Genomic DNA, 10,955 nt, shown 5'->3' on the forward strand with positions numbered 1-10,955 from the left:
TGCAGCGATTTAGGCACCTAACATAGGCAAAATATCTGCAATATCTATATCTACAGGAGAACCATATTCCAGGTTCCATGTGCATCATGCTATAAATTATTAGTAGTAATCATTAATCATCAAATAATACTTTATCTACTACCCACTAGACAAGATATAGTCCACTATCATTATTTAACGATAGTTTACTAATTCTTGTAAATGTCAGGTAGTGCATATTATGTATCTAATATTTTTTTCACGTCTATCAGTGATAAATCTAAATTAATAGTTATAAATCTTTATAACAACATGACTGATAGGGTACATTTAGTTGGTATATTTGTTTATATTTTCTTTTTTATTTACCCTAGATATTACCCTATTTGACTGATTTTACCCATAATTGGTATTTTTGTATTAATTTCAGAAATTGGAGCGAAAAAGGCTTAAATGGAGGATTCCTAACGATTTGCATGTGGGGCATCGAAGTTCAAGGTGCAAAATCAGAAATTGGTAGTTTCCTAACGTCGGACAGTTTCCAATCCAACTCAAATTCCAAAGCTTGACAGCTGCTGAAGTTTCCTATTTTCCATGCACCCCACGTAAGTCTTGAACAATTCGGAAGCTTTTAGAAAACTAAATTATAATAGGACTTTTTGAGGAATTTGATTGGTATTAGGAAACCAATCAATTAAGAAGTCAGTCAAGTAGAATTCGGGGGAGACAACTTTCATTTTTTGCGAGAGACGGAAAAAGCACAATTGCTCGTCTTTACTTTTCCTTTTGACCGATTTTTAAAGAAGACAATTGAAAAACTTCAAACAGATTTTTCTGGCATGGCTTGTTCTCCATTAATGGAGAGCTAATTTCATATTTCTAGTCAAGGAACACCGAGGATTTGGTTCAACGATCACTGTGAGATCTAATTGATTTTATTTATTTCCTCTATTCTTTGATATTTGTATGTTTTCTGCTTTATAGAGTATGATTATTGTGTATGATTGAATAGATGCACAATATTTAATTATACACGTAATCTATTTGCTAATTGAAATAGTTGAATCTGTAATTGTTTAACTGTTCTAATCCTGGTAGCAACTGACATAATTGAGTTTGTGTCGGGGAAACATGCAATCTAATTTAAATAAACCCTCGTAGCGTATTTATTGATTAGAGTAGGGTTTCTCGAGTTTCTAATGCAATTGGGGAATTAAATCCTATGGTCGTACCTAGGGTTATTTCTAAATTAGAAAAGTAGTCAATGGTCGTACTTTAACTATCGAAACAGTAAGGAGAAACTGACTGTCAGATCGTATCGGCAGTTTAAAACCTGCTTATTAATGAATGTTGGAATTATAATTGCATCAATGATCAGTTACTTGAACCATTTTCGAAGTGTAATCTTGACTAGAGTTTTTTCCCATTAATTGTCTTTCTCAATCTCGTTTGCACGTTTTATCATCTTTGGGATATTTTACTAGCCGTTAAATCTTGGAAATCCCCCCATTCTGTTTTAACTTGAAAAAGAGCAAATTTTTCCCAGTCCCTGTGGAATTGACCCTACTTACCGCTATATGCAAATTCATATTTTCGTTGAGTAGGTCTTTATTATTGTACAGACTTGACACCTATCATTTTTTGGCGCCGTTGCCGAAGACTGGTGCCTAAATTATTTGGTTCTTTTTCTAAGTTCACTTTATTTCGTTTTACTTTCACGTATTTATTTCTTTACCTCATTTTTGGTATTTTTGCTAGTTTATGCCTCGTTCTTCCCACACATGTGAATTGATATACGACCCTGAGGTTGAGAAGATGGCACGCAGGCTGAGATAGGAGACCAGGAAACGCAAGGAAGGACGTTTCTTTGTAGCATCCCTCGATTTTAATGTGGTAATTGAGTTATCAACTGATCACTCAAGCGATTCGGAGCAAGAGAAATATATAATGGCAAATAACAGGACACTAAGGGAGTTGGCTGCCCCTGATTTAACCCAACAATCCTTATGCATTACTTTTTCAAATCTAAATTAAAATACTTCTTTTGAGCTAAAATCCAGTTTGATCCACTTCTTCCCCTCTTTTCATGGCCTTTTAGGTGAGAAACCCCACAAATACCTCTAAGAATTTAATGTAGGGGTGGACACGGGTTGGGTACCCGCCCCAAACGGCAATTGGTTGGGTCACTAATTTTTGACCCTAATCCGCTCCGATTAACCTCGGATACCCGAAAAATAGGGGCGGGTATAGGGGCCTATACCCGCCCCTACCCAAAAAAAAACTCATTTGGACATCAAGTGTATTCAACATTCTTTTGCATCAGCAACCAAACAGAGTAAGAAAAGCACAACAAAAGCAATAAAAGGAATTGAGTAGAAACAGAATGATTGAGCAGTAAAGTGAATGTGTGGAGTTTGACCATTTTGAGACGTGATATGCAAGCCAATTTGTTTCACTTCAGGACCTTATGCTATGCACTTAGTTATAGTTTGTGGTTATTGCAGGCAGATTCTCCAATTCTTGGTCTTTTGGAGATTGGTGGGGGCCGAATTGCAGCATATGGGGACTCCAACTGCTTGGACAGCAGCCATATGGTGTTTAGGAAACAATTGAATGAGAAGAAGAAATGGGCAGCTTTCTTTTGAGTTCAAAGGGCTGGGCAAAATTGAATAGAAGAAGAAATAGTGAAGGCAAGGAACTGCCCGTTGCCTGTTGCCGCGTTGCGGCCAGAAGCCCAGAACTAGAAGGACTAAAGTCTGAAGGAGTGTCGGCGGCGTTGAAGTGAAGACTCTACGCTTCCAATTGAATGACTGATATGTTAGGGTTAATAACTTTAAAATATTATAAATTTACTCCTATATTTTTTAATATTTGTATAATATACCCCCGGGTCGGGTACTCGCGGGTTTTTAGTTTTATGATCCGTATCCATATCCGAATATTATGGGTATCCGACCCTATCTGATCCAGTGATAAAAATCAGGTCGGATATCCTAATTTTCGGAATGGGTCGGAGCGGGTCGATCGGTTTTCAGATTTTTCGGATTTTTTGCCCACCCCTAATTTAATGTGGTCTGCTCAAGTATGAAACCTCCCGGAGTTATTGAGGAGCAAATAAAACTTAGAGCATTTCCATTTTCTCTTAAGGACGCAGCCAAAAACTGGCTATACTACTTACCAACAGGTAGTATCACAACATGGGTGCAGTTGAAGAAGAAATTCTAGAAAAATTCTTTCCTGCTTTCCGGGCTACCAGTCTAAGAAAGAAAATATACAGTATCAAGCAAAATCCTAGGGACTCCCTGTGTGAGTATTGGGAGAAGTTCAATAAATTGTGCATTAGATGTCCACAGCATCAAATTAGTAAATAATTATTGATCCAATATTTTTATGAAGGGTTTCAATGGTCTGATCGAAACATCATTGATGCTGCAAGTGGTGGGACATTAGCGAACAAGACCCCTAGAGAGGCATGAGAGCTAATCGAGAAAATGGCGGAGAATTCGCAACAATTTGGCTCCCGCGAAAACACCCACATCCATAGGATAAATGAGGTCGAAGTGTCATCTATTCAACAACAGCTAGCTGATCTAACATCTTTTGTTCGACAACTAACTATAGGGAATTCGCAACAAGCTAGTGTGTGTGGGATTTGCACAAACATAGGTCACTCCGCTGACTTATGTTTAATGCTGCAAGAGGAAGGAACTGAACATGTGAATATGGCTGGTGGCGTGCCCATGCCTCGTAGGCAGTATGACCCTTACTCGAACACCTACAATCCGGGGTGGAGAGATCACCTAAATTTCAGCTATGGGAACAGGCAATAAAACTCTTTCCCAAATCACCCTCCAGGATTCCAGCAATTGTACCAACCAAAGCCTAAACCTTTCTCCTTTAGTTCATCAGGTGCATCCCTTGAGGACATAGTTCAAAATTTGGCTTCTAGCACCGCGCAGTTTCAACAGAAGACAGGCTCTAGCATACAGAGTCTGGAAACACAAATGAATCAATTAGCAGCTACAGTCAATAGTTTAGCAGCCAAGGTAGATGGAAGATTACCTTCGCAACCTAAGGTGAACCCGAGAAACGTGAGTGCTATGATTCTTAGAAGTGGGAAAGAAATCGAAAGCCCCAAACCCGTGATTCCTAAGGATAAAAATGAGGATCAAATTGAGAAAGAGTTGGAAGAAGAATGAATGGAAAAGACAACTCCTGAGGTAATCTCTGACTCTATAGCTAAAGTTAAGACTAATTCACCACCCTTTCCTAGTAGGTTGGAGAAGCCGAAGAAACAAGACAAGGAGAAAGAGATCCTAGAGGTGTTTCGCAAAGTGCAAATAAACATCTCCCTATTGGATGCCATCAAGCAGGTACCTAAGTACGCAAAGTTCTTAAAGGACTTGTGCGTAAATAAAAGGAAGTTGAGAGGAAACGAAAGAATTTTGGTAGGGGAGAATGTGTCGGCAGTACTGCAAAGGAAACTATCATCAAAATGTAGGGATCCAGGTATGTTCTCTATCTCATGTGGAATAGGGAATGCAAAGATTAGAGATGCGATGCTAGATTTAGGAACGTCGATTAATGTGATGCCAAAGAGTATTTTCACCTCTTTAAATCTAAGACCATTAAAGGAAACTGGGATCATAATTCAGTTAGCAGACCGTACTAATGCATATCCTGAGGGGCTAATTGCAGATGTTTTGGTCCAAGTGAATGAACTAGTGTTTCCTGCTGATTTCTACATACTTGATATGCATGATGAACACTCCCCGAAGCCCTCGCCTCTCATATTATGGAGACCCTTTCTAAGCACTACCAACACAAAAATCGATATAAAAGGGGTACCCTTGCAATGGAGTTTGATGGAGAGGTGGTTCACTTTAATATATTTGATGACATGAAGTATCCATCTAAATCCCACTCTATTTTTGGCATAAGCATAATTAACACTCTCCGAATCCATCTAGTGTTTCCTGCTGATTTCTACATACTTGATATGCATGATGAACACTCTCCGAATCCCTCGCCTCTCATATTATGGAGACCCTTTCTAAGCACTGCCAACACAAAAATCGATATAAAAGGGGTACCCTTACAATGGAGTTTGATGGAGAGGTGGTTCATTTTAATATATTTGATGACATGAAGTATCCATCTAAATCCCACTCTATTTTTGGCATAAGCATAATTAACCCTGTAGTCCAGGAAGCTTTTGAGTTGAATGGCAGGAATGAATTAGAAGTCGCTCTCATTAAACATCTTGGTTAGAAGCGACTTGTGATGTGGAGTTAAGTGCAGAATTGAAGCACATGGTTGGATCATTGCAGTCACTGGCACCCACTACAAAGAGGTATGAACTTGCACATTTGTTTGTGCCTGAACCTCATCAAAAGTTGTTGCCTTCTGTGGTACAGGCGCCAGTGGTGGAATTGAAACCTTTGCCGGATCATCTCAAGTATGTACATCTTGGTGATAGGAAAAACTTTTCAGTCAAAATTTCAGCCAAACTACTAGCCGTTCAAGAAGAAAAGTTGCTAAGGGTACCTCGAGAACACAAGGAGGCGATAGAATGGTCAATTGTTGATATCAAAGGCATAAGTCCATCCCTGTGCATCCATCGGATTAGGCTTGAAAAGGATGCAAAACTGATACGCCAAGCGCAAAGGAGATTAAACCCTATGATGATGGAGGTGGTGAAAAATAAGGTACTCAGGCTTCTCAATATGAGGATAATTTTTGCTATTTTTGATAGTTTGTGGGCAAGTCCGGTGCAAATAGTCCCAAAGAAAGCTAGAATAACGGTAAAACCAAATCACGAGAGTGAACTTGTTCCAGTTCGCAAGTCTACCAGATGGCATCAGTGCATTGACTACCGCAAACTTAATGCAGTAACTAAAAAAGATTATTACCCCCTTCTTTTTATTGATCAGATGATTGAACAATTGGCATATCGTACTTACTATTGATTCCTAAATGGCTTTTCAAGTTACTTTCAAATTACTATAGCACCAGAAGATCAAGAAAAAACAATGTTCACATGCCTGTTTGGTACCTTTGCCTATAGAAGAATGCCTTTCGAACTGTGTAATGTGCCCACAATGTTTCAGAGGTGTATCGTAAGCATCTTCTCTGAGCATGTAGAGAAAATCATAGTGCTATTTATAGATGATTTCGGTGTCTATGGTGATAGTTTTGATCAGTGTCTTGATAATTTGACTCTAATATTGAGAAGCTGTATTGAAACTAACCTAGTGTTTAATTGGAAAAATGCCATTTTATAATCGAACATGGGATAGTTTTGGGTCACGTGGTGTCCTCTAAGGGCATTGAAGTAGACAAAGCCAAGATAGATCTTGTAGTCTCCTTACCTTACCCCGCGAGCGTGCGGGAAGTGCGTTTTTTTTTTTAGACATGCAGGGTTCTATTGCAGGTTTATTAAAGACTTTTCGAAGATTGGAGCTCTATTGTTCCAACTCCTGCAAAAAGATATACTATTTGAGTTCAGTGATGATTGCAAGAAGGCGTTCGATAAGTTGAAAGGATTATTGACCTCATTGCCAATTAGCCAACCTCCAGACTGGAGCCTTCCATTCTAGATCATGTGTGATGCAAGTGACACTGCAGTGGGGCCAATCTTGGGGCAAAAAGTGGGAAAAGCCACTTATGCAATCTATTACGCTTCAAGGGCATTGAATGGATCTCAATTGAATTACTCCACCACAGAAAGGAGTTTTTAGCTATTATTTTTGCCTTAGAAAAATTTAGGTCTTACTTGTTAGGAGATAAAGTGATTGTAGATTCTGATCATGCAGCGTTGCGGTATTTGATAACCAAGAAAGAAGCTAAGCCGAGGTTGATTCGATGGATATTGCTGCTCCAAGAATTTGATCTGAAAATTCGAGATAAAATAGGGGTAGAAAATCTAGTTGCTGATCACCTGAGTAGATTGCCTACTACAGATGAGGACTTTTCTTTAAGGGAAACTTTTTCTGATGAACACTTATTTTCTCTTCAGTCATCTCTTCCTTGGTATGCAGATATGGTAAATTATCTGGTCACTAGTTTCCTACAGGACGGTCAAAGGCGAAAAAGGACAAACTCAAGAGTGATGCTAAGTACTACATATGGGACGACCCATATCTCTGGAAGCATGGTGCAGATCAAGTGATGAGAAGATGCGTAAGTGAAAATGAATTTGCTTCTATTTTAACTTTTTGTCACTTTTATGCATGTGGAGGTCATTTTGGACTAAAAAGAACAACCCGTAAGGTGTTGGGGAATGATTTTTATTGGCCTACTCTATTCAAAGATGCATATTTATTTACAAATCTTACGATAGATGTCAGAGGGTAGGCAATATTTCCCGTAGAGACCATATTTCCCAAAATCCCATATTAATTTGTGAAAATTTTGAAGTATGGGGTATTGACTTTATGGGTCCATTTCCATCCTCCTATGATTTTTTGCATATTTTATTGGCTATTGATTATGTCTCGAAGTGGGTGGAATCAAAAGCCACCTGGTTAATGATTCTAAAATAGTTGCAGATTTTGTAAAATCTCACATTTTTGTTCGCTTTGGGATGCCGCAGGCCATGATCAGTGACCGAGAAAAACACTCTTGTAATAGGGTGATTGTGACTCTACTTCTCAAGTATGGTGTTCTTTACTAGATTTCTACATTGTATCACCCTCAAACGAATGGACAGACTGAAATTTCAAATAAAGAAATTAACTCTATTTTGGAGAAAATGATTCGCTCTGATAGGTAGGATTGGAGTTCACAATTAGAGAATGTACTTTGGGTGTATAGGACTACATACAAAACACCTATTAGAATGTCTCCCTATAGGTTGGTATTTGGGAAGTCATGCCATCTTCCTATTGAATTGGAGCATAAGACATTTTGAGTAATTAAATAGTGCAATATGGACTTGGTCGAAACAGGAGTGCAGAGAAAGCTCCAATTGCAAGAGTTAGAAGAGTTAAGAAATGAAGTGTATAAAAATGCCAAGATCTACAAAGAGAGAAACAGGGTTTTTCATGATCAACAAACTTCAAGAAAACTTTCGAAATTGGACAAAAAGTCCTCCTCTATCATTCCAAGTTTAAACTCTTCCCAGGTAAATTACGCTCTTGTTGGATAGATCCATTCGTTATTACTAATGTCTTTCACTATGGTGCAGTTGAAATTCAAAGTTTGAAAACGGAGAAGAAATTTGTAGTGAATGGCCATCGCCTTAAACCCTACTATAATGGTTTTACAGCAGACAAAGTCGAAGCCATGCACCTTGAGGATCCGATCTATACAGATTGAAAAGTTTTTGGCACAGTCTAACCAAAGACATTAAAGAAAGAAACTTATTGAGAGGTAACACAATCCATTTTTTTAGTTATTTGATTTTTTTTCTATGTGTTTTCATATGTTTCTCTTGATCTTTTCATATTTGGTGGCTTAAATTTTCGCTATGGATGATTAGCAGGCTCCCTACCAATTACGTGTGCCGACGCCAATTAGGCACGCCTAAGGAAGGCAATTTTCGTCTGCGGGTCGAAAACTCTTCACTAGTTAGATGTGCCCATACCAGGTGATCACGGCTAAGGCATGAATTTTCGTCGTTTCGGCAGAAGACTCGGCATGAGTTAGGCATGCCCATGTCAGGTGGTCACGCTTAAAGATCTTAATTTCTGAGGGCTGGTTAGAAGACTCGAGGGCAGTTCGATGTGCCCACATCTAAAAGAGTGGTTAAGAAAAAAAAAAGGATGAAAGGATGAAATTGCCTTCTCTTACTTCCTCAAAAAAAAAAAATAGATGCCCTATTCTTCTTCTCTCTTTTCTTTTTCTTTCTTTTTCTTCTTTTTCTTTCTCTTCTGCTTTCCCTTTTCTCCCTTTCCCGCTGCTGTCTCCCCGCACGCCGCTCGGGTGCTAGTCGCTGCCGCGTGCATCGCTGGCGTGCCGCCCGCTGGCGTCATGATCATCGTTGCTTGCCGCTGCCTGTTCGCTTCTGCTGCCAGTCTATCCACAACCCCCGCTGCACCAGCTTCTGTTCGTGCCGTGGTCTTTCCTTGGCTGTTGCTACCCTGCCGCCGATCTGCTTCACGCTCTCTCTCTCCACGGCCAACAACTACCCCAGCCTCAGTGCTAACCCCTGTGGCCCTCCCCTCAAGTTGTTTCTTTCCTTAATTTTCTCTTTTTGTTAGCTGAGGACAAACCATTTATTTCTTAACTGATGACAGAAATATTGTGCCTATTTAGGATGATCTAAATTCATATGTTGCTAATCCTTGCCAGCTGTTTAATTTTATATCAAGGTTGACTGTGTTTGAGGTCTTTGCTGTGAATTTAAAAATTGACATATTTTGAATGATCGAAACAATATGGGGTTCTAATTTGTGCATTTAAGCCCCACACCCATACCTATTCACCTTCTCTAAGTCGGTGTGACACTAATTTCTCGCTTGTTGTCACCCCCTTGTTGCCCCGAATGGTGAAAAAAACATGCTAAAAAGCAATCCACAGCCAGCACTTCTTCAGCCCAGCCCACTATTCCTTTGAATGGACCTTCCCAAGCAACTGCTTCGGGTGGTCCCCTATCCCGCCTTGGGAGGAATAGGAAGGTTCACCTCTCTTTTTTGACTTACTTTGGCGGGCATTTGACCTTTACTAAGGTTGTCCATAAGGAACGGTATGCAGCTGTTTGTACAAGGAAAATTATCCCTTGTAAATTCATCCATGTCTCCACACTCGACCTTTTGAACATTAGGGATGAGGTCACTAGGAAGATAGCTGCCATTGGTTAGACCAATTATGCTTCAATTATTTTGCCTGCTTTTACTTAGCTAACTTGGAAATTTTATGACACTTTTGAGTTCAATATACCTGATGAATTTTCTATTACGACTCTTGATGTGGTTCGTTTTCGATTGATGGGTAAGGAATTCAAATAGTCCATTACTGAATTCAATTTGACTTTTGGCTTTATTGATATCCCCTATTCTCAATCTACTGAATATATGACAAGTGTCTGTGAATACACTGAACCCTTTTTCTCCCATAACACTGGCTACTAGAAGGATTTGTAAGTTGATACCCAATCTTATGATCCTAGTCAATCTAAGGCCTCTTACCTCAAGAATCCCGTTTTTCGTTATCTTCACCATTCATGGCTTATAGCTTCTCGAGTAGGAATGACAGTTTGGGTATTTTCACAAAATTCGAGTTTTTTTTATTTGGTGTATGGTTACTGAAGTTAAAGTTAACTTGGGGTATTGGTTTGTTTCTCACTTCTGGACTGTCTTGAGCAAGAAAAATAAGCAGTTAATTTTGGATTCGTTTATCACTCGTTTGACCATTAATTTTGGGATTTTGGATTTGAATAATCATAATCTGTATTTGGCTTGTAATATGGAACCTCTTGAATTAGTTTGTTTGGAGAAAATGGGTTTAGTTCAATAGGTCAATGGTATTTTTCAGTTCGTTCCTGCAAGACCGATCCAGCTTCCACTGAAGTGCAAAGCTTCCAAAGCTACCGTCTTTGAGACTAGCAGTACTTCTACTGATGCCCCTAGTCCTTCCCTTTCTACACCACTGCCATCCTCTTCTGAAGCGAGGCATTCCTCAGATCTGTGTTTCCAGTTACATCAGATGGATTCTCGATTGGAGTGGATCGAGCGCCAGGTGTCTTGCATGGCCCAGAATTTCCCTCACTATTTCCACCACGTGGGCTTCTGTCCACCCTTGCTTCCCAAGCCTTAGTCCATTGGTACCCTCTTCCATGTTCAGGAAAGTATCATTGCCCCTTTATTTCATTACCTTGTTCTTTACTGCTTACATTGGGGACAATATAAAGTTTAGGTGTGGGGGAGGGTTAGCTATGCTTTTAGGTATTATTTTGCATTTTCTTTTCCTTATTAGTTCTTTATTTTAAACAATGATGAATGCAATTGAGATGCGAGTATGAATAGTGAGCTCAT

The sequence above is a fragment of the Coffea arabica genome, chromosome 2c (assembly GCF_036785885.1).
Source record: "Coffea arabica cultivar ET-39 chromosome 2c, Coffea Arabica ET-39 HiFi, whole genome shotgun sequence".
NCBI lineage: Eukaryota > Viridiplantae > Streptophyta > Magnoliopsida > Gentianales > Rubiaceae > Coffea > Coffea arabica.